This window comes from Callithrix jacchus, chromosome 16 (assembly GCF_049354715.1).
Source record: "Callithrix jacchus isolate 240 chromosome 16, calJac240_pri, whole genome shotgun sequence".
In the NCBI taxonomy this organism is placed as follows: domain Eukaryota; kingdom Metazoa; phylum Chordata; class Mammalia; order Primates; family Cebidae; genus Callithrix; species Callithrix jacchus.
Window position 1 is genome coordinate 88,336,434 of NC_133517.1, and position 25,116 is coordinate 88,361,549.

Genomic DNA, 25,116 nt, shown 5'->3' on the forward strand with positions numbered 1-25,116 from the left:
TATGTTTGTGGACAGCATGAATGTCTTCTTTTGAGAATTGTCTGTTTATGACCTTTGCCCACTTTTTAATGTTTTTCTTTTTTCTTGTAAATTTGTTTAAGTTCCTTGTAAGTTCTGGGTATTAGACTTTGTCAGATGGGTAGATTTCAAAATATGTTCTCCCATTCTGTAGCTTGCCTGCTTGCTCTGATGATAGTTTCTTTGGCCATGCAGATACTCTTTAGTTTAATTAGATCCCATTTGTCAATTTTTGCTTTGATTGCAATTGCTTTTGGCAATTTCATCATAAAATCTTTGACCATGCTTATGTCCTGAATGATATTGCCTAGATTTTCTTCTAGGGATTTTATGGTTTGAGGTCTTACATTTAAGTCTTTAATCCATCTTGAGTTAATTTTTGTATAAAGTGTAAGGAAGGGGTCCAGTTTCAGTTTTCTGCATATGGCTAGTCAGTTTTCCAAGAACCATTTCTTAAATAGGGAATACCTTCCCCATTGCTTGTTTTTGTCAAAGATCAGACAGTTGTAGATGTGTGGTCTTACTTCTGAGATCTCTATTTTGTTCCATTGATCTATGTGTCTGTTTTGGTACCAATACCATACTGTTATGGTTACTATATCCTTATAGTATAGTTTGAATTCAGGTAGCATGTTGCCTCCAGCTTTGTTGTTTTTTTTTTGCTTAGGATTGTCTTGGCTATATGAGTTCTTTTTGGTTCCATATGAATTTTAAAGTAGTTTTTTTCTAATTCTGTGAAGAATGTCAATGGTAATTTGATGGGAATCACATTGAATCTAAAAATTACTTTGGGCAATCTTAGCTCACTGGAACACTCGCCTCCCATGTTTAAGTGATTCTCCTGACAGCCTCCCAAGTAGCTGGGACTATAGGCATGTGCCACCATGTCTGTTAAGTTTTGTATTTTTAGTTGAGATGGGGTTTTGCCACGTTGGCTAGGCTGGTCTTGAACTCCTGACCTCAGGTGATTTCCCTGCCTCTGCCTCTGCCTCCCAAAGTGCTGGAATTACAGGCATGAGCCACCATGGACAGTGAGAATGCCTTGACACAGGGAGGGGAACATCATACATCAGGGCCTATCAGGAGGTGGGGGACAAACATCTAATGCCCATGGGGCTTAAAACCTAGATGATGGGTTGATAGGTGCAGCAAACTACCATGGCACATGTGAAGTGGCTCTTTTGAATATAGCACACTGATGGGTCTTGACTCTATCCAGTTTGCCAGTCAATCTCTTTTAATTGGGGTATTTAGCCCATTTACAAAGTTAATATTATTATGTGTGAATTCGATTCCATCATCATGATGCTAGCTGGTTATTTTACATACTAGTTAATGCAGTTTCTTCATAGTGTCATTGGTCTTTGTATTTCAGTGTGTTTTTGCAGTGGCTGGTACCAGTTTTCTCTTTCCATATTTAGTGCTTCCTTCAGGAGCTCTTGCAAAGCAGGCCTAGTGGTGATGAATTCCCTCAACATTTGCTTGTCTGAAAAGGATTTTATTTCTCCTTTGCTTATGAAGATTAGTTTCGAATTCTGGCTTGAAAATTCTTTTTTTTTAAGAACGTTGAATATTGGCCCTCACTCTCTTCTGGTTTGTAGGGTTTCTGCAGAGATATCCACTGTTAGTCTGCTGAGCTTCCCTTTGTAGGTGACCTGGCCTTTCTCTCTGGTTGCCCTTAACATTTTTTCTTTCATTTCAACCTTGGGGAATCTGATGATTATGTGTCTTGGGGTTAATCTTCTTGTGGAGTATCTTGCTGGGGTACTCTGTATTTCCTGAGTTTGAATGTTGGCCTGTCTTGCTGGTTGGAGAAGTTCTGGATCATATCCTGAGGTGTGTTTTCTGACTTGATTCCATTCTCCATCTCCCCCAGGTACTCCAATCCATTCATAGGTTTGGTCTTTTTATATAGTCCCATTGTTCATAGATGTTTTGTTTGTTTCTTTTCATTCTTTTTTCTCTAATCTTGTCTGCCTACCTTATTTTAGCAAGATAGTCTTTGAACTCTGATGTTCTTTCTTCTGCTTAGTTGATTCAGCTATTGACGTTTGTGTACTCATCACAAAGTTCTTGTGCTGTATTTTTCAGTTCCATTAGGTCTTTCATGTTCCTCTCTAAACTGCTTATTCTAGTTAGCCACTCCTGTACACTTTTATCATGGTTCTTAGCTTCTTTGCATTAGGTTAGAATATGTTCGTTTACCTCAGCAAAGTTTGTCATTACCCACTTTCTGAAGCCTACTTCTGTCAATTTGGCCATCTCATCCTCCATCCCATTCTGTGTCCTTGCTGGAGAGGTGTTGCCATCATTTGGAGGATAAGAGGCCTGTGACCTTTTGAGTTTTCAGCAGTTTTTTCACTCATTCTTTCTCATCTTCATGAGTTTGTGTAGTTTCAATCTTTGAGGCTGTTGATCTTTGGATGAGGTTTTTCTGGGGACTTTATTTTTTTTTTATTGATGCTGTTGTTGTCACTTTCTGTTTGTTTTTCTTTCAACAGTCAGGTCCCTCTTCTGTAGGGCTGCTACAATTTTCTAGGGGATCATTTCTGGCCCTATTAATCTGGGTCCCTCCCATACCTGAAGATGTCACCTGAGGAGACTGGAGAACAGTAAAGATGGGTGCCTATTCCTTCCTCTGGGATCTCTGACCTCAAGGGGCACTGATCTGATGCCAGTAGGATCATTCCTGTATAGGGTGTCTGGTGACCCTTGTTTGGGGGTCTCACCCAGTTGAGGGCACAGAAACCAGGACCCGTTTAGTGAAGCACTTTGGCTGTCCCGTAGTGGAAGGGGTGTGCTACCTTGGGAAGAAACTCAATCATCTGGGCTGCCTGGATCCCTCAGAGCTACCAGGAGGGAAGCCTAACTCTGCTGGTCCATGGAGACCATGGCCACCCCTCCACCTAGGGGCTCAAGCCCAGGGAGATGAGTGTTGTCTCCAAGCCCCTGGCTTGAGTTGCTGGAGTTCCTGCAGGGAGGCCCCACCCAATAAGGAGAGATGTGGGTCAGGGCCCCACCTAAAGAGGCAGTCCAGTCATGGTCTGCCACAGCCAGTGTGCTGCACTGTGGGGAACACCCCTTGGGAGGAAGTCATGTAATCTCCCTGGCTCCACCAGGGGAAAACACAGCCTGGAGCTATAATGATGGCTGCAGCCCTTCTCCCCAGGAGTTCAGTGTCCTAGGTAGTTAGTAGTTTACAGTGATGGCTGCCATTCCTTCCCTGGGGAGCTTTTAGGCAGTATACAGCCACAGTGATGATGGCTGCCCCTCCCTCAGGGACCTTAGTTCTCTTAGGTAATCAGCAGCTGCAGTGATGCCTGCTGATCCTCCCCCAGGGAGCTCAGATGGCTTAGACAGCAGGCAGCCACAGGAATGATGGCTACCCTTGTGACTGCCCTGCTCCCTGGGAACTTGGTAGTCTTAGGCAGATTTCAGCTGAGTGGCTGTTGAGAACCTGCACAGCTCTGTGGTTGGGGCACAAGACCCTGGGGGTATGGGCTTACAAGTGGGAACTTCTGATCTGTGGGTTGCACAGACCTGTGGAAAAAGCATGGTTTCCCAGCATAGGTAGCACACTCACTCACCACTTCTCTTGGCTGGGGGTGGAGGGGCTCCCCTTACACCATGTGGCTCTCAGGTGGGCTGATGCACCACCCTGCTTTTCTTGCTCTACGTGGTTCACACCAACCGTCTAGTCAGTCCTGATGATAAAACCTGGATACCTCAGTTGCTAGTGCAGGATTTGCATGACGTTTTGGTTCTTCCCATGGGAGCCTCCAAACGCCGCTGCTTCTACTTGGCCATCTTGGCCCCACCCTCATACTATGAGTTTTGATGAACTTGTTAAAATCATTTTAAAGTATACTCATAACCATAAATTAAACAATTATTACCAATATTCTTCTAAATTCATTTCTCCTGGCAAGTGGATGACTAGAATTTACCTTCTCCAAAATATTTGTCTTAGTATTTGCCTTTCATTCCTTTGCATGCTAAGCATTTATGCTTAGAACGAAAGTCATACTGAAGGAAAGTGTTAAAAAGACAACACAGAGAGAGAACTTATACTTATTGAGCACCTACTGTAAGTTAACTATTTACAAATAAATGATTTCATAACATCCTGATAGGTTTTTAATGTTTTCTTATGGTTCAAAAAACTGAAATTTCAAGATGATGAGTAATTTTCTTAGAATTTAAATCTATGTCCTTCAGAAGACTGAGATTATACTCTATTTATGTCTCTGCTACATAAGATAAATGAAGTTGAAAAGTTGTGTTTAATCATCCTGATCTTCATATCAAAACTACCTATATTCGAACTACTCCAATTCATTCATTGAAAAGCCAACATCTGGAATACCAACTTTATGAGCGATGTTATACTAAACCCACTCCCATCCTGCTCATTCTCTATGATATTGTCCTGAGTGAAAAGCTGGTCTTGCTAACCTGTTCTTGCTACAGGATATAGCGTCATTGTGAATATAAAATTATTTAACTTCTTTGAGCATCAGCAGGACCCTTGTTGCTTGATCTCCTTCAGAGGGATCTGAGGGGTAGGAGGAAAGTTAAATTCTATTGCTTTGTATATTTTAATACTTTGACTTGAAATCACAAGGATGCTAAACTCAGCTGGCATTCCAATGACCCAGATGTCAAACTGGGCTCCATCCTGCCTGAGTTTCACACAGAACAAACAGCCCTTTATAGATTCAAGAGTGGCCCTGGCTGGGGATTGACAACCCCAGAAAGCAGCTGTGCTGATCCAAGATGAATCCATGATATAGTCCTAAGTAGAGACACATACCAGCCAATGAGAAAGATACTGAGACTGTGTCTCTCAATGCCAGAAAAATAAAATCTGATCTTTCCCTGATTTCATCTACATGAAATCAAAATATTGTATTTCTGGAAACATCTGGACGACTAAATTTTTGTGCAGCTTCATCTGAATATTTGGTAACATTTAGACACAGCCTGAGGTTCCTAGACTGAAGCAATCCCCTACTGTTAAGAACAATTTTTCTTCTTCTTCTCCCATAAAAATGCATTCACTGTTCTTTATTTAGTCTAACAGAAGGATCCATGTACCAGCACTGCCTTAGCTTTGCTTGGCTTCAATTACACAAACTAACCACACTCAGTTGGATGGCAACTGCTGTAGCTGTGTGCCTGCCCTCTCCAAATTCATGAGTGGAGTTTTTCCACCCACAGTGTCAGGTACAAGATCTGAAATAAGGATTAAATTCTCTAGTACAAATAAGGGGAAAATTTAAATGAAATAATACTTCTGCTACGCTTAAGTTATACCCAACTGCTTCCCATATGGAATAATACTAAAAGCTGTCAGGTTTTCAGTTGGTTAATCACTATCATCCTGGCACTATGGTAAATTCCTTACAATTACTATCTCACTTAACACTTTATCTTTTAAGGAAGGCAATATGGAATTCATCTATAGAGAAATTTATCAAATTCTTAGCTGCTTGAATATATTTCTCTCTTACTTTTTTTCAATCATAGTTTGTTTAGTCCAGTTGAGCTGTTGGTCCTCCCCTCCATTTGCGGTCCCTGAGGGCTGTCAACTCCCTGTTGCCATGAAATACCAATTACATACTTCCAGACCGCTAATCTCTCTCCACCCCACCAGCTTTCCTGCTTCTGACCACAGAGTGACAACATCAGCTGCACCATGCCACGGAAAACAGGACTCAACAATTTAGGAGAACCAGCTCAGCTAAGAGAGTTTCCTGAGTTGTGAAAACCCTCTTAACACGTCAATACTGCATTAACCTAACGTCACCTGCTTTTCTTTTGGGCACAGGGGTTATTAGGCATGTGAACATCTTCAGTCCAACCACAAACTGAAACAGGACAGTTGTTTTTGGCCCAGGGCAGCCTTCTCACCTTGGCAATAGGGTGATGCAGCTCCATGGGTAATGTGGCAAAGTGAAAATCCTGTTGTTGTGCCACCTAGAAAACCAGGATATTGTGGAACCCTGAGCTAGTATTTAACTTTTTGGCTCTACTGTGAGCCAAATTTGAGGTGCCTTATAAAAACAGTTGGATAACTCCTAGTCAAACATTAAAGAAAATACTTCCAAGAGTGAGCACTGCCCATCAACTGTCCCTACCTATAGTTTAGGTCATATATTTTGCAACCGCATTCAACCAAGGCTTATATGGACCCTCATCAGGTCTCAGAGTTCTTTCCTGGTTCAAAAACCACTGATGGGACTAGTGAAATTGTATTTTTCTAACTGTACACTCACTTTCAAAACTTCATATCACTAAGCCTAGGTATAATATTCTCAACTTCTTTTCTGGTGTGCCTCTTTATTATTAATGAGCACAACTGCTCATTCTTGGGACTGATGGGCTCTTAAACTCTTTAGAGTTTAAAACAGAACTTAAAGGTTCATAAGTCAATTATTTTCTGATTATTTTCTTTTCATTTTTTCTGCCCTTTTCTTTAACCTAAAATGCATTGCTGGGTCCTAATGCTATGGTGAACATGAGATAAAAATTTCCTGGTAAGATTTTGTTTTGTTTTGTTTTTTAGATGGAGTCTCGCTCTGTCGCCAGGCTGGAGTGCCATGGTGTGACCTCAGCTCACTGCACCCTCCACCTCCAGGGTTCAAGCAATTCTCTGTGTCAGCCTCCTGAGTAGCTGAGATTACAGGCACCCACCACCATGCTCAGCTAATTTTTGTATTTTTAGTAGATATGGGTTTTCACCATCTTGGCCAGGCTAGTCTTGAACTCCTGACCTTGTGATCCACCCGCCTCAGCCTCCCAAAGTGCTGGGATCACAGGCGTGAGCCACCACACCCAGCCAAAAATAGATTCTAGTAATACGTTACAAACTGCCAAATTTATCCATCTTTCATGTATTCCAGATCTTCCACAAAAGTGTCAGGTATAACTATTTTCAAGTCTTCTTAATCTGTTTCTGAAGAGCCAGTTTTATTAAAGATCGTGCGGGGAGTTGAAAAGCGAGTAAAGAAAGTATCAAAATAAATCATTACTCTCTTCGTTTGTTTTTATAATGGGGAAGTGACATCATAGGGTTCATTAAGACTCAGCCACAACCACACAGCACTGCAGTATATGGGAGACTCAGTATCAAAATTCCATCGATGATCTAACGCTCTCACATACTGTCATACACAACACATGATACTGGATTAAACTAAGACACTCATTTATTTCCAAAGACTTTGCAGGGCAAATCATTCCCTAAGCAAGTGTTGCTTCTGACCCAATGCCTACTCAGTGTTCTTAAGTAAAAATATTGAACACAGCACCAGTATAGGCTATTTGTTAAGAGGGGAACTGAAACTGTAATACAATATGTACATTTTTTATTATGAAACAAAGAAAGAACTTTTGACAGCAGATCAATGTTATACTTCTATTATGAACATTTTCCCTAAGTACAGAGAAAACGACTATAAAGAAAAGGAATTAAGCTGTTCACTGCTTCTTTTTTTTTTTTTTTTTTTTTTTTGAGACAGAGTCTCACTCTGTCACCCAGGCTGGAGTGCAGTGGTACAATCTTGGCTTACTGCAACCTCTGTCTCCCAAGTTCAAGTGATTCTCCTGCCTCAGCCTCCCTCATACCTGGGGTTACAGGCATGTGCCACCATGTCTGGCTAAATTTTGTATTTTTAGTAGAGATGGGGTTTCACCATCTTGGCCAGGCTGGTCTCAAAGTCCTGACCTCAGGTGATCCACCCACCTCAGCCTCCCAAACTGCTGGGATTACTGGTGTGAGCCATCATGCCTGGCCCCATTCACTACTTCTGAAGAATGCTTTACTCTGTCATTCTGGAGATAACTGGCACTCCCTTCTGATTTGTGGCTATTAATGATAAACTGACAGTGGAAATCGCAGTCAAGTATATATACTTTCCTCTGCTTTTAAAAATCTTACTTAAAGTCTTATTAAAATTTGAAAAACAGAGCTAATACCTTGTTGTTCTAATCAGAATCTGCTCAGGATCACCAGTTATTTCCACTTACTACCAAGAATTGAAGGATATATGATTTTCTTCTACCTCTTATAGCATATATGGCTAATGCAAATATCACCAGCCCAAATTTTTTCTGCATTTCAGCCCATAATAGGTGAAAGCTTTGGGCTCCATAAATGTTTCAAATAATTTAAAAGGGCACTAATGATTATCTTTCCATTGTAATGTGCTTGGCAAGATAACTTGTGTGTGTCCTCCTTTAGCCACACCTTGAGCAGACTGCAAACCCAGCCTCGAAGACTTTGGCAAAGTCAGAGGCAGAAAGAAAGAAAATAATGCTTTGAGGGTCAGGAAGTCAGGCAGAAAGGAGAAGTGATGTATTTGATAAGCTGAAATGTATCCTGAAAAAGAGAGATATCTATAAGTTCCCTAAGTATTGCCTGAATATGCTCTAACAGCAACCTAAGAAAGTGGTGAGACTTCAAAGGGGGAATGGTTGAGTAGGGTGTGTAAGGAGTCGAGATCTCAGACAACAAGATTCCCTGGTTACAAAAATCTTCTGTGCCCAAGTGCTGCGCAGAAACAGCAGAACTTCAAACTAAATTACAATGTAAACTGGATTCATGTTGTAACTGCAGTTCAACTATGGCAGACTACTGACCGATATCTGAATAAGCTTCTCCAATGCTTTAGGACCAAGCAGGGATGCAAAGTTTTGGAGGATGGGAAAAACCAGTCATACTGTCCATGAAATTTGGAGTCTCAAGATTTATAAAAAATTTTTAATGTGGTATTTTTTGTACAAATATGTTTATTTTGCTTTGATAAGAGGCAAACTTCTCTGATACATCAGGTGCTGTTAACATAATAAAAAACAAATTCCCAACTATGTATTCTAGAAAGTCAGAAAAACTGGTTTCTCTCCTTGCTTCTACCTTGGGTATATGCTTTGACCTTGAATAAGTCACTGAAGTGTGCTCAGCTTCAAGTTCCTTATCCTTAAAATGGGAATAAGTGTAGCTGTCAGTCTTATCTCATAGGGCCAGTAGACACAGAATTACTGGTAATAGCAGTAGTACTAGAGTTAGAATCTGTGCTGTTGTTGCTGTTGTGGCTTATTTTGTTGTGACATGTCTTAAAAATGGTATAACTTCCCTAATAGAGTATACCAATGACTATTATTAATATAATAACTGATAAACATCATAGTTTCTCTAGCTGGAAAATGTGAATGCTGCAGATAATAAATGTGCTTTTATATATTATGTTTTAATAAATGTATTAATCAATAACTAGAAATCAGCTTAGGGGTTATATCTTTAAAAGAAGGATAATTATAAAGAGCTCTTTGAAAAGTCACTTATTAAATTTATCAACCAACTGAGAAGATGGCTGGTTCATTTCTGATCATGTGAGTAATATTCAAATATGGACAGTTTGCCTTTTAAAGGACATTCCAATAACCAAATGTCGATGGCAAACTGATTTGAAATAGAACATGGTATCTTAACCAAGTAATATTTTTGCTTTAAGTCATGGAAACAAGAGCTGCAGAACGAGGAAATGTGAAGCAGCATGAAAAACATTTAATCAACAGTTATTTCTCTATAGGAAAATCACTGGTGCCCATAAAATGAAGCAGGTAACAGCATTGTTCTGCTTCTTAGTAATATGGGAGGCGGTTCTAGGTATTCAATTTCCTTCACTTAAAGGAATAAAGAACAGAGAACAGAATGCTGAAATCTGGCAGGGAATGGGGCTGGGAGGGTGCAGGTAAGCAGTGGGGAGAGGTATGGAATCTACGTAACATTCCAAAGACGAATTAGAGCTAGGAATGCTACTTTATAAACTATGCAGACAAAGGGAAAATGATGAATGAAACCATTAAAAAATATCTCAGGGATCTGAATTTTACCAGTCTATAATTTGCAAAACCTTGATATTCCTTTTATCATAACTATATTATCATAGAAAACCCTGAAGTCAGTAAGTAGTCCCTACTACTCAACTAATAAGTTCCCTATTACAACAATAATCTAAAAGATCTATATTTAAGTGTAGCAGTGAAATGCTTCCACTGTCTTTGGAATTTTTTTCCTATTAGTGAAAAAGAGTGACCCTTTAAAAATTACTCAGTAACTGATGATCATTCTAGTTAAAATCTAAATGTAGCATTTGGATTATTTAATTCACATGCATTATCACTTATTATGACAGGAAAACACATCATTTTACTATAATATTCTATCTTGATCAAAAACACCTAATAATCTATGTTAGTTCATTTTTTCTACTTCCCTGAGATATTGGTCAGTCTTATGGAAGACTTCCACTCACAAAAGTGGAGTAACCAACTGATTGTCACACAGCTGGGACCCATATTCAGCATACCAGGACAAGAGTCTGTTTTTAATCTAGAACAACTAGATTATAGCCACTGTGACCCTGGCCACTTTGAAAAGCACATAATTTTCATTGCACACACACACACACACACACACACACCAATCTGTGTTGAGAAATTAGACCTTTCCTTGCCACTATCAATTTGAAAAATAGGCCTGTTTTTGTGAGAGTGCAAGATGAACCTAACTATTTTAAATGGATGGTATACAAAGCCCATTAGAGATGAACAAAGATTGCACTAGAAAATAAATATTTACAAAACTCATCAGAGTTAATGCTGCAACATGGCCTGAGTTTATTTGTACTCAGAAGTGCCACTTGGGCTGAATTATCTATAATGCTACATTCCCTCATGTGGTAAATGTAATGCAGCATTTGAGTAAGATTTTGTTTAGTTGGTTAGTTGGTTTTAAGCCACTGAGCCTTTAAAACTCTGATGCTCTTAAATCTGGGCCAAGAGATGGGATGTGACCACATTATGTCTTGTAAAGTCGTATTAATCTCCTTTTGCTGTTGTCTAATCTCCCATCTCTCAATACTGAGAGGATGAAGAGTAGACTAGGTAGTCACAGTATAAGGCTATGCAGGGGTACATTAGCATGAATTTAAGTAGTAGATTAGATGAGTAAAAATCCATTACATCTACTCCGTTGTCCATAAGCTGGGACAAAGCATTTGATTTGACCGTTGCCCTTAAAGGGGTCCAGGATGCCCCCTGGTGGGGAACCAAAACTAATATTCAAACTGTACTCCAGAAAATCATTACCAGTTCTTTCGGTTCTTATTCATGACTTTGATGCTTTTAAATTCTTTTAGGGATTATTACCAACATGGCCACTGTAATCACTCACCTTGTAGTTATTGTGACTCCTAAGCGATGATTAGCTATTAAGCAACAAAGTCTATTAGATTAATCTTAGGTAAACACCTATGCTGCCAACTGATTATTGGATAACATGCAGAAGCTATTTCCAAAGGTGGTGACTTTTTGGAAGACTATATCACCAAGCTATCTCTTAAAATAGCTTTCAATTGGAGAGTTTGAACTCATTCAGTCCAAATAAATGAGACCTGTGCCTATATGTTGGGTAATTTTTATTATTTAAATGTTTCATCCTGTGGTGATTTTGTCTTCCTTCACAGTCTTCTATTCAACATCAAGGCAATAAAAATGAACTTTTAAAAATTATTTTGGCGTTTTTTTTGGACTCAAGATGGCGCTGTGAGAACAACCCAGGATTGGAGCTCGCATTGTGTCCGCGGAAAGGTGAGTCTGAGCTGCATTTCCAGACTGATCTTCGTTGCCCACGGAACGGGGAAATTCCCAAGTGAAGAGGAAACGTGGGATGCCAGCCAGGGTGGCGGCGGCCGGCCCTACCCAGCGCTCCCGCACAGGGCGCGCTTGTCTGGGTGCCCCGTTGAACCGGCAACAGGAGACATGAGAGGGCTGGACTTGAGACTGAGCTAGACTTGGACAGTGGGCCAGCCAGGGGATCGCAGGGACAGAGCGTTAGGGTTGGCCCAGTGGGACGAACAAAACCGCGATTTCAAACAAGCCCCGGGCAGACGGCCCAAGACGCTCTGAGGGGGAGGGGCGTCCACCATTACCGAGGCAACCCGCCCCAACTGAGATACACGCCCACTGCTGACACAGCCTGCCATTGCCGAGGCAACCCGTCCCTACTGAGATACACGCCTAATGCTGACGCAGCCTGCCGTTGCCGAGGCAACCCGCTACAACAGAGAGACTCCACCGCAGGGCGTGGCAGAGACCACAGCAGAGCCTGCAGGAACAGGGCGAATCACACAACAGCAGGGCGGAGCCTCGGCAGCCAAACAGTGGCTAGTCTGCGTCCTAGCTGGGCAGGACCTCAACGGACATCCAAAAATAAAGCCCAAACCCCTCAACACAGAGCATTTGAGAAAAAAAAAGGGTTTTTTAATGAGCTCTGTTGCTGCAGAATCAAACATAGCAGCCTAACAGCCCTGAATGAACAACAGAGCTCACAGCTCAGCAATTAAGCCCCTATAAAGTACAAACTGTCTCCTCAAGCAGCTCCCTGACCCCTCTATATCCAAAAGACTGACATTAGGCAGGCATCATCCTGGGACAAAGATAGCAGAAAAAGAAACTGGTAGCATCCCTCGCTGTGCCACAGCTGCTAGAGGTGCACCCCAGACAAGCAGGGTCTGGAGCAGACCTCAGCAGTCATACAGCGAAGGGGCTAGACTGGTAGAAGGAAAACCAAGCAACAGAAATACTTCATCAACATTCTGGGTGTCCACTCAGAGACCCAATTGAAAAGTCAGCAACTACGCAGACGACCAGCGGACAAATCCACAAAGATGGGAAGAAACCAGCGCAAAAAGGAGGAAAACACCTGAAACCAGAACACCTCACCTCCTAGAAAGGACCAAAACTCCTCACCAGCAAGGGAACAAAGCTGGATGGAGAATGGCTGTGACGAAATGACGGAATTAGACTTCAGAAGATGGATAATGAGAAACTTTTGTGAGCTAAAAGATCATGTATTAAATCAATGCAAAGAAACTAAGAACCTTGAAAAAAGATTTGAAAAAAGATTCGAGGAAATGATAACAAGAATGGATAACTTAGAGAGGAATATGAATGAATTAAAGGAGTTGAAAAACACAATACGAGAACTTCGCGAAGCAAACACAGGTTTCAATAGCCGAATTGACCAAGCAGAAGAAAGAATATCTGAAGTCGAAGAACAACTCAATGAAATAAAACGAGAAACCAAGATTAGAGAAAAAAACGCAAAAAAGAATGAACAAAGTCTCCAAGAAATGTGGGACTATGTGAAAAGACCTCACCTACGTTTGATAGGTGTACCAGAAGGGGACGAAGAGAATGAATCCCAGCTGGAAAATACTCTTCAGGACATCATCCAGGAAAATTTCCCCCACCTAGCAAGACAGGCCAACACTCAATTGCAGGAAATTCAGAGAACACCACAAAGATATTCCGCAAGAAGAGCAACCCCAAGGCACATAATCGTCAGATTCAACAGGGTTGAAATAAAGGAGAGAATACTAAGGGCAGCCAGAGAGAAAGGTCGGGTCACCCACAAAGGGAAGCCCATCAGACTCACAGCAGATCTCTCAGCAGAAACACTACAAGCCAGAAGAGAGTGGGGGCCAATATTCAACATTCTTAAAGAAAAGAACTTTCAACCCAGAATTTCATATCCAGCCAAACTGAGCTTCAGAAGTGAAGGAAGAATAAAATCCTTTGCGAACAAGCAAGTACTCAGAGATTTTGTCACCACCAGGCCTGCTTTACAAGAGCTCCTAAAAGAGGCACTACACATAGAAAGGATCAACCAGTACCAGCCATTCCAAAATCACACTGAATGCTAAAGAGCTTCAACATATTGAAGAATCTACAACAACTAACAGGCAAAACAGCCACTTAGCATCAAAATGGCAGTATCAAATTCACATATAACAATATTAACCCTAAATGTAAATGGACTAAACGCACCAATCAAAAGACACAGACTGGCAAATTGGATAAAAATCCAAAACCCATCAGTGTGCTGTATCCAGGAAACCCATCTCACATGCAAGGATACACAAAGGCTCAAAATAAAGGGATGGAGGAAGATTTACCAAGCTAATGGAAAGCAAAAAAAAGCAGGAGTTGCAATTCTCATCTCTGATAAAATAGACTTTAAAGCAACAAAGATCAAAAGAGACAAAGAAGGCCATTACATAATGGTAAAAGGATCGATACAACAAGAAGAGCTAACGATCCTAAACATATATGGACCCAATGCAGGAGCACCCAGATACATAAGGCAAGTTCTTAATGACTTACAAAAGGACTTAGACTCCCACACAATAATAGTGGGAGACTTTAACACTCCACTGTCAATATTAGACAGATCAACCAGACAGAAAATCAACAAGGATATCCAGGGCTTGAACTCAGACCTGGAGCAAGCAAATCTGATAGACATTTACAGAACTCTCCACCCCAAATCCACAGAATACACATTCTTCTCAGCACCACATCACACCTACTCTAAAATTGACCACATAATTGGAAGTAAAGCACTGCTCAACAAATGCAAAACAACTGAAATCATAACAAACAGCCTCTCAGACCATAGTGCAATCAAGTTAGAACTCAGAATTCAGAAACCGACCCAGAACCGCACAGCTTCATGGAAACTGAACAACTGGCTCTTGAATGTTGACTGGGTAAACAACGAAATGAAGGCAGAAATAAAGAAGTTCTTCGAAACCAATGAGAACGAAGACACAACGTGCCAGAACCTCTGGGACACATTTAAAGCAGTCTCTAGAGGAAAGTATATAGCAATAAGTGCCCATATGAGGAGAATGGAGAGATCCAAAATTGACACCCTATCATCAAAATTGAAAGAGCTAGAGGAGCAAGATCAAAAAAACTCAAAACCCAGCAGAAGACAAGAAATAACTAAGATCAGAGCTGAGCTGAAGGAGATTGAGACACGAAAAACCCTTCAAAAAATCAATAAATCCAAGAGCTGGTTTTTTGAAAAGATCAACAAAATAGACAGACCACTAGCCAGACTGATTAAAAAGAAAAGAGAGAACAACCAAATAGATGCAATAAAAAATGATAAAGGGGAAATCACCACAGATTCCACAGAAATTCAAACCATCATCAGAGAATATTACAAACAACTCTATGCGCATAAACTAGTAAACCTGGAAGAAATGGATAAATTCCTGGACTCCTGGGTCCTCCCAAGCCTAAACCAGGAGGAAGCTGAAACTATGAATAGACCAATAACAAGGTCTGAAGTTGAGGCAGCAATTAAGAGCCTACCACACAAAAAAAGCCCAGGTCCAGATGGGTTCACAGCCGAATTCTACCAGACACACAAGGAGGAGCTGGTACCACTCCTTCTAAAACTATTCCAAATAATCCAAAAAGAGGGAATCCTTCCCAAATCATTTTATGAGACCAACATCATCCTGATACCAAAACCCGGCAGAGACCCAACGAGAAAAGAAAACTTCAGGCCAATATCCATGATGAACATAGATGCAAAAATCTTCAATAAAATATTGGCAAGCCGATTGCAACAGCAAATCAAAAATCTTATTCATCATGATCAAGTAGGATTCATCCCAGGGATGCAAGGCTGGTTCAACATACGCAAGTCTATCAACGTAATTCACCACATAAACAGAACCAAAAACAAAAACCACATGATTATCTCAATTGATGCAGAGAAGGCATTTGACAAAATTCAACAGCCCTTTATGCTAAAAACCCTCAATAAACTCGGTATTGATGGAACGTATCTCAAAGTAATAAAAGCTATTTACGACAAACCAACAGCCAATATCATACTGAATGGGCAAAAACTGGAAGCATTCCCTTTGAAATCTGGCACTAGACAAGGATGCCCTCTCTCACCACTCCTATTCAATATAGTACTGGAAGTTCTAGCCAGAGCAATCAGGCAAGAAAAAGAAATAAAGGGTATTCAAATAGGAAAGGTGGAAGCCAAATTGTCTCTATTTGCAGACGACATGATAGTATACCTAGAAGACCCCATTGCCTCTGCCCAAAAACTCCTGAAACTGATAAGCAACTTCAGCAAAGTCTCAGGATATAAAATCAATGTGCAAAAATCACAAGCATTCGTCTACACCAATAACAGACTTAAAGAAAGCCAAATCAAGAGCGAACTGCCATTCACAATTGCTACAAAAAGAATAAAATACCTTGGAATACAACTCACAAGGAACGTAAGAGACCTCTTCAAGGAGAACCACAAGCCACTGCTCAACGAAATCAGAGAGGACACAAACAGATGGAGAAACATTCCATGTTCATGGTTAGGAAGAATTAATATCGTGAAAATGGCTATACTGCCCAAAGTAATTTACAGAATCAACGCTATCCCCATCAAGCTACCATCGACTTTCTTCACAGAACTGGAAAAAACCACCATGAACTTCATATGGAACCAAAAGAGAGCCTGCATAGCCAAGTCAATTCTAAGCAAAAAGAACACAGCGGGGGGCATCACACTACCGGATTTCAAACTATACTACAAGGCTACAGTAATCAAAACAGCATGGTACTGGTACCAAAACAGAGATATAGACCAATGGAACAAAACAGAGGCACCGGAGGCAACACAACATACATACAACTATACAATCTTTGATAAACCTGACAAAAACAAGCAATGGGGAAAGGATTCCATGTTTAACAAATGGTGTTGGGAAAACTGGCTAGCCATGTGCAGAAAGCAGAAACTGGACCCCTTCCTGACACCTTACACTAAAATTAACTCCAGATGGATTAAAGACTTAAACATAAGACCTGGAACCATAAAAATCCTAGACGGAAATCTAGACAAAGCTATCCAGGACATAGGAGTAGGCAAGGACTTCATGAACAAAACACCAAAAGCATTGGCAACAAAAGCCAAAATAGACAAATGGGACCTAATCAAACTCCACAGCTCCTGCACGGCAAAAGAAACAGTCACTAGAGTGGATCGGCAACCAACAGAATGGGAAAAAATTTTCGCAGTCCACCCATCTGACAAAGGGCTGATATCCAGAATTTACAAAGAACTCAAACAGATTTACAGGAAAAAAACAAACAAGCCCATTCAAAAGTGGGCAAAGGATATGAACAGATACTTTACGAAAGAAGACATATATGAGGCCAACAATCATATGAAAAAATGCTCATCATCACTGGTCATCAGAGAGATGCAAATCAAAACCATATTGAGATACCATCTCATGCCAGTTAGAATGGCGATCATTAAAAAATCTGGAGACAACAGATGCTGGAGAGGATGTGGAGAAAAAGGAACACTTTTACACTGTTGGTGGGAGTGTAAATTACTTCAACCATTGTGGAAGACAGTGTGGCGATTCCTCAAGGCCTTAGAAATAGAAATTCCATTTGACCCAGCAATCCCATTACTGGGTATATATCCAAAAGACTATAAATCGTTCTACTATAAGGACACATGTACACGAATGTTTATTGCAGCACTGTTTACAATAGCAAAGACCTGGAATCAACCCAAATGCCCATTGATAATAGACTGGATTGGAAAAATGTGGCACATATACACCATGGAATATTATGCAGCAATCAGAAATGATGAGTTCGTGTCGTTTGTAGGGACATGGATGAATCTGGAAAACATCATCCTCAGCAAACTGACACAAGAACAGAAAATGAAACACCGCATATTCTCACTCATAGGTGGGTGATGAAAAATGAGAACACATGGACACAGAAAGGGGAGTACTAAACACTGGGGTCTATTGGGGGGAAAAGGGGAGGGCCAGTGGGAGGGGGAGGTGGGGAGGGATAGCCTGGGGAGAAATGCCAAATGTGGGTGAAGGGGAGAAGAAAAGCAAAGCACACTGCCATGTGTGTACCTACGCAACTGTCTTGCATGCTCTGCTCATGTACCCCAAAACCTATAATCCAATAAAAAATTAAAAAAAAAAAAAAAAAAAAAACCTAAAATCCAATAAAAATTAAAAAAAAAATTATTTTGGCAATGTAAGTAAATAAAAATATTTACTTATTCCTTATGCATAGTCTAACTGAATGATTTATTCTTAGCATTACCCCTGATATTTCATACATTAACAGACCACTATAGTACATAACTGGGCATCTGTGGGGCCAGGTTGACCATGGTAATACACTCAGAAGAAAAACTCTAAGTCAAAAACGTTGATAAGCAGGATAGTTCTACCAAATTCTTTGTGGAAAAATAAAGGGTATTACATAACACAATACACAAGAAATCTTATTAAAACCTAAATAACAGAAGCTCTCTTTTTTTAAAGTTCTTATTTCTGTGGTAGTCGCTGCCTTTCTTGTTCTCTGTCTTCTTGTTTAATGTCTGTCTTTCCACGTATGTCTTGATCTCCATCTCTGTTTGTTCTCTCATTGCCTGTTTCTCTATAGGTGTCTCTACTGCTCTCTATCATGTGTCTCTCACTATCCCTGTCTCATGTGTGTATTTGTATGTGTGTGTTTTTCTTTGTGTCTCTTTGTCTCTCCCTTTCCCTCTATCTCTACCACCTCTTTGACTTTTCCACCAGCTTATTTCTCTATCCTGACTGTGTAAGGTTCTATCTCCCAAATCCTTTGTTCTCCAAGTGGGTCTATCCAGCTTCTTTGGTATGTGAGGCAATCTTCAGGGGCTTTCATTTTCCATCTCTATCTTTCACTCCACTCAGAAAATAAGGACTGTTATATCTGAAATCCACCTTTCCTAGAAAACCGGAGATGGAAAATTGTAGATGCCTATAATTTTATCATCCTTTTCCACCAGTCTTATCTTTTATTATTTCCTTCTTTTCACTCTCCTTATAAAAGATAGAGAATTTCTTGCAATTTCACCAACTCCTGCCTTCTTAGAAGGCCCTTTCCAGCTTGTCTAACTTATGACTTCCTCCTTTTCCCTGGCTACTTCCCATTGGTCTTTTAAACACTAAGTGTCACCTACCCAGAAAGGAGGCTGCCCCATTTAATGTGGATTCAGATGTTCATTTAGTGCTTCCAAAGCCTTCTGTGTTTACCCTTACATCATTCATCACAATGATGAGGAACTGTTAATAGGGTTTAATGTCTTCTTCATAAGACATGGCTTCACAGACATGTGAACACATGTACTTACAGTGCCGGTTCACAGCTGGTGCTTCAAAAACATCTGTTTAATGAAAATTAAAATTCTAAGAGATAAGAGTGATCCACGCCAATTTCCCTTTTCTTTGAAAGATTTCAATCTTAAATTACAAACAAAAAGATCAACATGCAGTTACTGATAAGCCTCTCCATCTTTCTCAGATGACCTCAGCAAAGAGAGAGAGAGAAAAAGAACAAGAGCTGCAACAGAGAGAGGAAGAAGACCAGGTTCAGTGGCAAAAATCACAAAGCAATTCTTGCAAATCATAAACTAAAAACATCTTGGCTGCATAAAGCTGCTTTTAAAACAGAGTCATATAATTAAAAAAGATCATTTGTATAAGGGATGCCATAACTTTGGCCAACAGTTCTCTCACCACTGATTTAAGAATCTTGGAATAGGTAATTCCAAGGAAAAGGTTTAAAGTAAATGAAAATATATTCAAATTTAAATCAAATGAAAATGCTACAGAGGAGATTGTTAGGTGGAATTTTTTTCAGGTCCTAAATTTAACCATATGAGATTATTTTCCAAGTATCATCCCAGTCAATCTCTGGGAATGGATTTGCTTTTTAATATTAAACTACATTTCATCACATGGATGGATCCTGACCTCCCTTATTCAGCTATTTCCCTTCATCACAGATAATTTTCCATGTTATATATACAACATATACATAGCATGATGGTAGCTTTTTCAGACTTGGCAAACTGGAACTACAAATACACAAAATAAGCAATGATTAAAATCTGTTCTCTTCTCCCAATGAACTGAGTTACCTACACGAAATACTCTCTGTGGGGATATTACAGCTAACTGTTTCACAATGACATATAACAAAAAGATGAAAAAGGGGCAGGTTTATGATGTGTGAATGATGTGTTTAAATCATTTTATAGACAAGCACTCTGTAAGGCACAACTATTTAACTGTAGGTTTAAACAATACCACACTAGGCATTGTTGAAATCTTATTTACCTGGACAATATTATTGATGTGCTAAGTAACCAAATGCTTACAGAGTTTCTCTAAGTCTCAGGAACTGGGTAAGATTTCTGCTATGGAGTTGAGGGTGTGAGTGAAGTTTTGGGAAGGTTGAATACCAAGATGAAAAATAAGACTCGGCATCTAGCCCAGAGAAGCAGATAGTTAAATAAACGAGAGAGACTTGTAAACTTGCAATTTAGCCAAGAGGAAAACAATGAGCCTTCTGGGTCCATTCAATGGATAAAAATCTTACCATAAAGTTTAAGATAGGCCTGCCAGGGATGCAAAAACTGAGCTAGAATATTGGAAATGAGTAGGGAGTAGTAGAGAAACTAGCTATAATGTTAAGATTTAGGAAAAAGAATTGCCAGGCTTTGATGACTGATGAGTGAGGGGGGCAAGAGAGGTAACTCTTGGTTTCTCTGGATTTCTGATCTGGAAAACAAGTAGGTCCTGGTGTACTGCAAGTTGTGTTCTCTGAAAGCAGATGCAAAAACAAAGATTGGCATGACAAATATTTATTAGATATCAAATTCCCTGGAAGAAAGGTAGAGAAGCAGGGTTAGATGGAAGAATATGAATTGCAATGCAGGCCTGATGCCTCCATCAATCTCTCAAGAGCTCTGGGGAGCATTTGGCTCATCAAAGTTGTCCTGAAAGGAGCTGAAATGACTGGGCCTTTATGTTCTCACTGTACTCAGTTATTGGATGTAGACCAGCCCAGAAATGACATGGTCTTAAGCTCTCTGAAGCTGAAGTGAAGCCTGTGAGAGCTGACAACTGAGGCTGCTTATTGACAACCTTCTCAGCTGCTGGCTATAAGTCCTCCTTGAGGGGAAAGGGCAGCATTGGTTAGAGCAGGAAGTGATTTGAGTGTATACAGAGTTCTATCTTGCACATACTAAGATTGAAAGACTGAAAGACATCTAGCCAGAGACAGTCTGTAGCCCAACTAGTTGTATGAGAAGTCTTTGCGTGCTGGAGATGAGTTTGGTCCAGAGACATAGACTTTGGAATTAGCAACATTCAAGTCTAAATTGAAGTAATGCGACTAGGCAGGCTCCCCCAGGCATGTACAAAATGGCAGAAGAGGACCAAGGCTGGAAGCCAGGTGAAGACCAGCCATTTTCAAACAGCCAGAAAGTGAGGACATTGACAAGGTTAAAGAGAGAATGAGAATCTAAGAAGGATCATTTCATAGGAAACAAAGAAGGAAAATTCTTCTAGTAGGAGAAATTGGACAGGAGTCAACATTTGCTTCAGAAAACTTCAATAAGATAAGGACCCAAGGGTCCAGTGTGTGTGTGTGTGTGTGTGTGTGTCTGTGTGTGTGTGTGTGTGTGTAAAGTGAGCTATCTATAAAGTCCAGACCTCAGGATCAAACTATATCTTATCTCTGCACCTCCATCTCCATCTGCCATCGTGTCCTTATCTTTAGTTTTGAAGAAGAAATGGTCTTTTCTCCATATTAAATGTTAAATCACTTGTTGGTTTATTGTATTTAACTCCTTTATTTGTATATTTTTTCTTCAGTTGACTATTTCTACCAAGTCTCCTTATTTTCTGCCTTATTGCAACAAATCTGCCCTATATTGGCAGGTGGAAGGGTTGGTAAAAATAAGTTTAGCTTGATGCCATCTTCTAGCTGACATTGTTTTCTCTATTTTCTTTCATTGATGACTTTTCTTGCATCAGGGGTTTATTTCTATTATTTTTATTTCCTCTTCATTCATTCCCCACCACTGAAATGATTATTCTCTTGAAGACTGTTAATAACTACCTGTTTTTCTGATCTTTGTATTCAAGTTATTAGGTAATAATCATAATTTTTGTTTTACCGTTGAGACTCAGAGAGATTATTTGATGTGCCAGAGATGATACCACTATGAAGTGGCTCAACCAGGATTCAGAGTGGCATTTGCCTGGCTCCAAAGCTTTCCTAGAACAGCTCACTGCCTTTCTCACATTCAGGACTATTGATAAATTCAGAGATCTTTTTTCCTCATAATCCTTGTCATCAGCTGCATTTGTTATTTTGGCTTCCCTCTTTGTAGAAGACATCTGTTTTTGCCAGCCTGAAATTATTTTCTTCTAAATTGGGTAAGAGTATTCCAGTTTCCTCTTTAGAGACCCACCCACTTCTCTCATTTCTAACGTGTCTATCTCAGCACATTAGGGCTGGTCTCACTCACTCCCAGATCTACAAGTAAGCCCATGGCATAAAAGAGAGCAAATAAAATAAGGCCCAAAATTATGTGTATATGCCAACGTTCCTTATTATTTTAGATGCCCCATCTCTACATAACCCTTCTACTTGTAGGGAGCAAGACTGATGTACCAGTTTGAAAAATGGACTTGCTGAAAACAACAACTACTTATATGATATGCTGAAATTCCTCTTTCCACTGCACCACGGTGATCCAGTGTTTGGCCAGTGTCGTCCCAATTCAGGCCTTAAGCTTTTAATTGGCATGGCCAGCAGCCACCAGGAATGAGTTACAAGCTGGCCAGCCTGTTCTGTGAAATGATTTCGGGTCTTCTCATTTTCCTTCTGCTTTGTTCTTATTCTCTATGTGGTCTTAGTGTCCACCAGACTCTTGTTCCTTCAAATTTTAATTTATGCTGACTTCCATTTTGAAAAGTGGTAAACCTTGGGCTTCTCCATATATATATATATATATATATATGGAGTTTCATTGTGTTGTCCAGGCTGGAGTGCCACGATCTCAGCTTACTGACTGCAACCTCTGCCTCCCTGGTTCAAGTGATTCTCCTGCCTCAGCCTTCCAAATAGCTAGGATTCAGGCACATGCCACCATATCTGGGTAATTTTTGTATTTTTAGTAGAGACAGGTTTTCACCATGTTGGCTAGACTGGTCTTCAACTCCTTATCTTTTTTGCCTCCCAAAGTGCTGGAATCGCAGGCGTGAGCCATCGTGCCCTGCCCCAAAGTACTTTTTGTTGTCTGTTTCTTGGTTTAGTTGGGGTTTGGGGTTGTTTTGTATTTTTACTTGCCAAGTTATTCTGCCCATTTCTGGATGCTGCAGAGCACTTACAAACCCAAGGTCCAGCATCCAGGAACCCAAAGATAGGACTAATCCATCTGGCCAATACCCAAACTGGTTATCCTAGTGCTTCAAAAGAGGAGGATCAGTCAATTTGCTGAATTAACATCTGTCTTTCCTGCTTATGAGCAAGAATCTCAGGGACGAGGACCAAGTCTGGTTAACTTTTGGATCTCCCAGACCCTGAATAATAGCATGGTAGTTATTCAGAAATCCTTGCTAAATTAAGCTGGTTGGACCCCATATAGTTTAGAATTAGAATCTTAGAATTTCAGTTTTTAACTGTGGCAAGAATTCTATCTCTAACTTGGAATGACTCAATATTTCCCTTACATATAAATTAGAGATGCTGATTGGAATTGTCTACAGAAGACTGTAATATTTTAATACCCAAAAGTGAATATTATAAAATGTGCTTTATGACTATTACATAATAGAGAAAACCCACAAAGAAAAGAGGTTTTCATTTGTTATGATTCCTAAGTTTAATTTCAAATTTTATCTTTTTTATAAAAAATGGCCTCTGGAAAATAATTTTAGGGTTTGGAAGTTTTCATTGAAGTTGAATATAAGAAAATCCTAGAAGAGTGGAGAATCATATAATATTGGACAAGATCTAATTTTCCAAAGAAAGAAGCAGAATTTCTTTTGCATCTTTCTAGTCTTTTTCTACTTTTTAAGGTGATAGTATCTTCTTTATTTTGTTACCTACATGGCAGAAATAGAGAACAAAATGTGTGAGCACAGGAATTCTAAGCTGACTTTATCATCATGAGAGAGATGTTTAGGGCATCACAGAGGGATGTACTTTGGTCTCTTTGGGACAATAAAGTCAGCCTGAGTGCTTATGTCTTGTCTTAATGAAATCATAGAAAGACTTCTACTTGAAACTACCACAGGTAGAATAATATATTCACGAAATGATAGTTTTCTTCAGTGTATGAAGTTACATATAGTGAAGAGTAACTCTATATGGAAGATGACATTGAAGATTGAAGGGACTATTAAATAAGTCCCCTGGTTTTCCCTCTTGAATTCCAAATCAATTGAGATGGGCAAAGGAGTGAGGCAGATGAAAATCAAAGTAGGACTCCCAGGGAATATGTGACAACAACAAGCTTCCCAATTATCAGCCTTGGAACTAAGCGAACATATTCACCCACTCACTCTGGGGGAAGAAAAGCAAGTTTACAACCGTTACTACTAGCTTTCCATGTGGTCCACTAGAGCACATTCTCCGCAGGCAGGCAAATCCCAAAGACCAAGGGGAGAAGAAGGAGCGACACTTACCAGGTTCTCCTCCAAAACTCACCAATCTTGAAATCACTCTGCCTCTCCTGGGGAAGAGAAAGTAAAGAGTCTGAGAGGGGAAAGTATCATGAGTGAGGAATAAGAGCACTTCTTGCCCCTATCAGCACCACCAAATGATGTGTACTTGGCACACTCCTGAGTGTGGGATTATAGTTGTGAGCCACTATGCCCAGCCTTTTTAAACTTCCTTATAGAAACATCTTTTCCAAAATTCTGGGTGCTCAAAATGGTTATATTATCTCAGTAATGATACTTTCCCTAGAATGTATTGTTTGACGTGCTATATTTTTCTAGTGTTTCAGTTCTTAAGAACCTTTCTGTTAAATATGATGGTAACCTTGTTTATTATCCAATTTATCATAATTTATATTTCTAGTAAGTATTATTAGAAATAAGTAGAAATTATGAGAAAATTAGAAATTTTTTCTAATATTCTAATTATTCTAAATATTTCTGAGTATTATTAGAAATATTAGAAATTATTAGAAATAAGTATTATTAGAAATATAAGTAAATTAGAAATATAAGTAAAATAATAAGTATTAGAAATATAAATTATGATAAATTGGATAGTAAACAAGGTTATCCAATTTATTAGAATTCAGTTAGCCAGCTGTGGCATGAAAGATCTGCAGAA

General features: G+C 39.8%; 1 protein-coding gene across 5 annotated transcripts in view; it reads right to left on the reverse strand.

Moving 5' to 3' along the window:
• LOC103788657 (uncharacterized) overlaps positions 1-25,116 on the reverse strand; it is a 304,484-nt gene that overhangs the window by 190,996 nt on the left and 88,372 nt on the right. For 3 of the 5 annotated variants that reach the window (XM_078353344.1, XM_078353349.1, XM_078353348.1), the window contains exon 5: positions 24,459-24,505. The exons of the other annotated variants lie outside the window; for them this stretch is intronic. The gene's annotated coding sequence lies outside the window, so the exon portion shown is untranslated. The remainder of the gene's footprint in view (positions 1-24,458; positions 24,506-25,116) is intronic. 5 annotated transcript variants of the gene reach the window in all.